The following is a 7,306-nucleotide window of genomic DNA, read 5'->3' on the forward strand; positions in this document are numbered from 1 at the left end:
TGATGAGATTTTTCTCATTGAACCATTCACTTAGTGGTGACTTAAGTCGTATAATCTTTTAATCATGGTCAGCTTTGTCTGCGCCTGTTACCAGAGTACTTGTGTCATCTGCAAATAGTATAGTATGCCCTGGAATAGGCTTCGTGCTTATGTCATCAATATACAGCAGAAACAATATGGGTCCCAGGATTGTCCCTTGTGCTACAAGATATGTAACACGCGTTTTCTGAAAGGAGTATTCAGTAGACTGATGAACATGCCCTTCCTTATATTTATTGCATACACTCGAAAAACGTTAAAGCTGATTTTTCTTTGTAATTTGGTGGAAAACATCAAGAACAAATTGTTTTTAGCCATTAGCGGTGTTGTGCGCGAGTGTTTCTCTACGAAGCAGAAACCCGTGTCATCCCTTTTCCACAGTACGTATCAACAGCGAGACAATCAGAGTACAAGCGGCGTATACAGAGACTGTGACTGTACATTCGTTTTGAAATAAAAATTACGTAGCTACAGTATGATTGAGAAAAAACTTTGATGGCTGTTAATATATCACAATGTTTTAAAAGTTCTTTTACAGTGGCGTAATAATAAGATATCTAATACGTAAGTCGAGGCTACTTCCCAGAAAGGAAAAATATCAATGTATAAGAGCTACGGCTCCTGACCAATAAACGCGTTTGTGTTTGTTTGTATCAGGTTTATTCTTATGATGAAGGAAGCACAGCAGTATCCGCTTATTCGTTAATGTACGAGGGGCGTTCAATAATTAATGCAGCACAATTTTTCTCGGACCATTTCTATTGGAAAAATGAGGAATTTGTTGTGGGGCATGGGGAATATTATCTATTCAATGTCTATAGTTTCATGAAGTTCCGATCGTTTGCGGCAAATTCACAGCCTTCGAAATGGCATCTGTAACGGAGGCGCGTTCCAAGGGGAGAGCTGCCGGTGAGTTTCTCTTGGCGGGAAATCGGAGCGTCGTAGATGTTCAGGGGCGCTGGCGGAGTGTCTACAGAGACCCGGCAGTGAACAAAAGCACGGTGAGTCGTTGCGCGAGGCGTCTCTCATCACTGCAATAAGGTCGCGGAAACCAGCCTGCTCCCCCGATGCCGCACAGCTGTGACTCCTGCAGTGTTGGAAACTGCCGACACTCATTCGTTGCTACTGACGGATGACAATCAATCACCTCGCTGCTCAACTGGACGTCTATGTTGGTAGTGTTGACACACTCGTGCGTCAGGTGTGTGACAGATGCTACCTTATAGACAACCATAACGAGCAATGGAGGACCATCTGTGCGGAACTGCCTACGCGTTACGAGGCTGATCGTGACAACTGGTTATTGAACATCGCCCCAGGTGATCAAACTTGGGTTCATCATTTCGAATCGGAAAAAAGACAGTCCATGGGGCGGCGCCACATCATCTCTCCTCAGAAGAAAAAGGTCAAAGCCGTACCCTCAACCACTACAGTCATGGCGACGGACTTCTGGGACTCTGAAAGGCTTATTCTGTTTGATGTTCTCCTTCACAGTGCAGCGATCAACTCTGAAGTGTATTGCAATATTCTCAGGAAACTGAAGAAACGACTTCAGCGTGGTCGTCGCTGCCAAAATGTAAACGAACTTCCTCTCCACGACACTTCACGGTGTCACAAGTCTGCACACCTGGGAGCACCTCTCCAAACTTCATTGGGCTGTTCTTCCCTATCCACCCTACAGCACGTATCACGCACCTACCGACTTCCAACTGTGTGGCCCAGTGAAGGCTGCACTCCACAGAGAATGGTACGTGAACGATGGGGACGTTATTGAACACGTTGGCTTCGACATCGACTCGTAGAGTGGTACCGTGCTGGCACACAGGCGCTCCCAACAAGGTAGCGTATGACCGTCGCAATGAACGGAGATCAGGTTGAAAAATATGGTTTTGCGCCAATAGAGATGGGTATCAGGTGGTGTATTGGCTTCCTGTATAAAACCATCCTGTATTCCGAAAAAAACTGTTGGATTACTTACTGAACGCCCCTCGTATAACATACCAGAACACTCGGGTTCCCTCAACGCATGTCACTGGGGATGTCGCGTGTGAAAAGCGCAGCTTGAAGTTCCCGTCATCGATGGTTTCGGAACCCAACCTGATTTCCATGGAAAATATTATATTGTTCCAAATAGATCATCATGTTTGAACTTGAAATATACTATGGCATTATTTCACAAATACAATGCTCAACAAAAGTTTGGAATGCTATCATAAAAAGAAATATACGATACTAGGGGTCTCATTGAGCTGGTCAGTTCATCCAGTTACAGCCCATAGACTGGGCGGTGATTGCTACTAGCATGTTTTGTGGCCGTTTCCCAGCCACATTAACATACTGGTGCCGCAGTGGCAAGCCGCAAGCAGTTCAGTATCGACAACAGCTTCATTCAGTTAGTGTCCAGTACTGCAATAAAATGCCATTTAGAGGCATGCAGCACTTTGGTAGAGTCAGGATAGTGGCTTTACCTTCAGCAGGTCATACACAGGAAGCTGCTGCCGATCGATTACATGTTTCTTAAGGTGGCGTGTCTGAAGTGTGGAGAAAGGACAGAGGGACGGAAAATGTGAACGGCAGACCTCGCAGTGCATCCTCGTATGACAACACCAATGCAGGATCGTTTGCTCCAAGTTTCGGCTAGCAGGCGCCCAACATCGACTGCTAGAAATATTGGAAATGACTTCTCCCGGACGACAGGGATTCGTATCTTAGACCAACCAGTGCATACAAGATTGAATCATGGTGGTCTTCATTCATGAAGGTCAATGAAATGCCTTGCACTGAAGAGACGGAACCGACGCAATCGAAGGACCAGGGCTCTAGCACATCGGCATTGGGTCATTTACAGAATGGACTAATGTCATGTTTGCTGACGAGACCAGGATCGGGTTGCGACCGAACACTACAAGTGTTAGAGTTTTCAGAAGCGATGGACGGCGCCATAAACGCCGATATGTGCAGGAAGGCAATCAGTTTGCAGGTGGAAGTGTAATGCTCTGGGAGGCAATAATACTGGGACGCCGCACCCTCTAAGTAAAATCTACGGCAGTTTGACTGCAACCTGATACCTCCAAAGGGCATTACAAATGACTGTAAGTTCCTACAGACGTGAAGTCGATGACAACTTTATTCTAGTCGACGGCAGAACAAGAACACACCGTAGTCTGACAGTGTTTCAGTGTATTCAGAGATGCAACATCAACGGAATGCATTGGCCAGGACAGTCCCCAGACATGAGCTCTGTTGAAGATGGTCACTGTACAGCGTTCGATCCACCTGTCTTCGGAACCTCACTGAAGCTGCCATTGAGGAGTGGGACCTCATAGTACAACATAAACTCGATGGTCTCATCCAGAGGATGTCTCGCAGAGCAGATGAACTCATCCGTTGCGGAAGGGACATATTTACTAAGAAAACCTAATAATCATCCTCATGCGACAAAGATTTTCACTGGTTTTTATTGACAAGATGTACACTCAGGAGAGAGCCTACTTTGTTTTGTAATGATTTTTTCTAATCAACCAAAATCATTCTTGTTTACAGAAGGAATTATGTTCAATTTGTTACTAAGCTATTGCACAAACCTCAATGGGTGCACTGCAGAAACTCGTCCCAAATCTTTGTTCAGGTGTGTAGACGTCACTGATGTGATGCGGTAGTTCTGGGGATCCCTTCAGCTGCTTTATAAATAAGTGTGACCTGCAATCTTTTGCAGACACTGAGAGCATGGGTGTGCAGTTGAGTCGGCATAAGTTGACGCCTGACAACTGCGGCCGGCCGACCGCGGCAGCTTCACGCCACTTTTTGTTCTACGGTCTTCTGACTGGTCTGACGCTGCCCGCCACGAATTCCTCGCGTGCGCCAACCTCTTCATCTCAGAGTAGGACTCACAATAATACAATCTATGCCCTCAATTACTTGCTCCATGTATTCCAATCTGTCTCCTCCACAGTTTTGTCCTCTACAGCTCCCTTTAGTACCGTGGAAGTCCTCACAGGCACCCTATCACCCTGTCCTTTCTACTCGTCAGTGTACCACGTATTCTTTTCTCTCCGATTTTGAGCAGAACCCCCTCATTCCTTACCTTATTTGTCCACCTAATATTCAGTATTCGCCTGTAGTGCTACGTCTTAAATGTTTCGATTCTCTTCTGTTCCGATTTTCCCACAGTGAGGGAAGTTTCGATGCGGAAGGAAACAGCACAGAGTACCAGTCGCATAAGAGGTGCGCTAAGAGCGCCACCACGAGGACGCAAATCAGGTTCGCTTTAAATACAAGCTGTAGCACTCGTGAGTGTTAGCTCTGATATTCGACTTGGTGATTTGAAGTTACACAAGAATGCTTGTAAGGTGACTAAGACGCCATTATCAGCACCTCGCTGAAGTATTGAACGAGGTCGTGTAATACGACTACGAGAAACTATCTGTTCCTTCTGCGATACTGGAGAAAGAGTTGGCAGGAAAGCAGCCAGATTGTTGGCAGCCGTGCTCATGAGAATGTACGGCAGCAAGAATACTGGCTCCGGGCGGCCAAGCGGGATGGCCGAGAGGGAAAGCCGTCGTGTTCCGCGTATGGCTCGGGCATATCCTAGTGCATCTGCAGCAGCAATATGAGCAGCTGTTGGTACTATAGTGACACAACGAACTGTCACAAATCGGGTACATCAACGACAGCTCCGAGCCAAATGCCCTGTAGCGAGCATTCCACTGACCTCAAACCACAGCCATTTGGAGCGTTGCTGGTGTCAAGCGAGAGCTGATTGGAGGGCAAAGTGGGAGGTTCGTTGTGTTTTCTGGTGAGTGTCGGTTGTGCCTCGGTGGCAGTGATGGCCGCGTGTCGGTTAGGAGGAGGTCAGCTGAGGCCCTGCCGCCAACCGGTCTGCGTGCTGCACACACTGGACCCACTATACTACACCTGGAGCTACGGTGTACGACAGCTGGAGCACTCTCGTGGTTATCCCACGCACCCTGACCGTAAATTTGTACGTCATTCTGGTAATCGACCTGTTGTGCAGCCATTCATGAACACCACACTAGGGGGTGATTTTTAACCTCGCTCACATACCGCTGTTGTCAAACAACATTTCCTATAGAGTGTCGACATGTTGCCTCGCCCTGCTCGATCACCAGATCTGCCTCCAATCGAGCGCTATGGCACATCCTCTCGTGACAATTCCAGTGTCATCCACGACCGGCATTAACCGCCCGTTTATTGACCGACCAGGTGCAACAGGCACGGAACCCGTGTCCACAGAATGATATCTGGCTCTTGCTCAACACAACATATTCGCATTTGCCTGCTTACATTCAACATTCTGCTAGCTACACCGGCTATTACTGCACCAACATTTCACGTTTGCAATGGCTTATCTCGCACTTACATTAACCTGTGATCTTGCAGCGTTAATTACTAAGCAAATGTATTCCCGAAATTTCAATACTCTACATTAATTATTTTTGGTAGTCTGATTTATCCCTGTCGTGTACGTTGGTTACCTATCGAGCCCGCCAGCTCTGTGCCAATTGCGCCTCATGAACTTTAGGGGGCTACTTTTCTCGTATACTGGGGGTGCTTGTGCGATAAAATATCTTACAAGGCAAACTCCCCAACGCACCCTCCTCAGATTTAATGGTAAGACGGCACAGGGGATAGGCCGTCAAAAGTGAACACAGACCAAGCATGAAAACAGGAAACAGATGTACTGAACCGAAAAAAAAAAATCAAAATGGAAACCGTGAACAGTCAAAGGACAAGAAGTGCAAAATGTAGAATAACGGCGTCCTGATTGAGGGCACACGGTGATGGACTGCCAAGCGGGCCCTCTTACCACTAAATCTGAGGGGGTGCGATGGGGAGTTTCTCTTGTTACGGTCTTCAGTTTGCCAAAGAACCTGTGTCTCAGTCGCTCCGCTTGTGAGTTTTGCCGATTGTTCGCTAACTGCGACGCTGTTGACTCCAATGAGCGAAAATCGCCGGCGCGGCAGGTAGCTGTGCCTTGTGTGTGTGTGCGCGCGTGAGTCTGCGGCGTCGCCTCTCGAAGTGGACGTGGAACCTGCCTCACTGTTCTGTATGGAAATGGCGGAGCGCTTGGCGCACTGTTTACCTGATGTGTCGGTCGTAACACTGGCGGCGCGATCGCGCAAAGTAAACAACGGTAGGGCTGCGCTGGCCTCCGCTCCTGGCACACTTCGTCTTCTTTCTTGTCACGCGAGACAGACCCTCCCCCTCCCCCTCCCCGCCTACCCCCCCCCCCCCCCGCCATCATAGACCAGTGCACCTCACCTGCTAACACGCTACACAGAGGCATCTACAACATTTTTGTGGTATGACATTCTCTCTATAGCAGAGATTAATAAAACCACGTCCTTTTTTCTATACCGCTAATTCCTTAACAACGCATATGGGAATCCTTCAATTACCCTGTCTAAAAATTTCACAAACAGGAACTCTCATTCTCACATTCGTACAATTACCAGTCCTAGAGGCAACAGCCACCCAGATTTTTCTCGTCAGTTCAACGTGAGAAGAATGCGTCTTGTGTGTTTACTCATCTAATGCATTCCTTACTGAGCCGCCCGTGTAGCGACACTACCGGGACAGTGATCGACATGGACCGGCTGATGAAGGACAGGGGACGGTGTGTCGGGCAGTCCGGACGTGGTTTTCGGGCTTCTTCCGACGTCTACTGTGTGAATGTGGGGCTCGCGTTCAAGTCCCACCTCAGGTACACCATTCGCACACATTTAGAAAAACTTTCGCTCACTTTCACGTGAATGACAGTGCACGTAGACAGTGCGGGAGCACACATCCGCTCTCGGGATGTAACGTTGTGCCGACATGAAGGCCGGCCCTTGAATTAATCACGTCAGATACAATCCTAACCATGTCGAAACTGCGTCCACGCATAGTGCATAACCGTTCATTTATTTAACAGCTGTTGCGAACAGATTGAATCTAAATCTGTCGTTCGGCTGCGTGCGACAAGCAGCCTAAAGCTTAAAGCAGCCGCCCCCGGCTCACAGTGTTATTTTGTTAAGCGCTCAGCCTGCAATTTGAGGTAAGTCTTTCGCATACAGTGCGACTCTTATGCAAGGTTAGTGCCATTCACACTTACGACTCACTAGTCTGCTTTCTTACCGGTTCCTATGGATTTATATCTAACGTGCAAGGTGTAAAACACCATGTCTAAAAAATTTTAGAGTGTTCATAAAAGATGAAAAGAAACACATTTTAGTGGGCAAAAATGTCGCACGTGCACCATTTTCCC

The sequence above is a fragment of the Schistocerca americana genome, chromosome 5 (genome assembly GCF_021461395.2).
Source record: "Schistocerca americana isolate TAMUIC-IGC-003095 chromosome 5, iqSchAmer2.1, whole genome shotgun sequence".
Taxonomy (NCBI): Eukaryota; Metazoa; Arthropoda; class Insecta; order Orthoptera; family Acrididae; genus Schistocerca; species Schistocerca americana.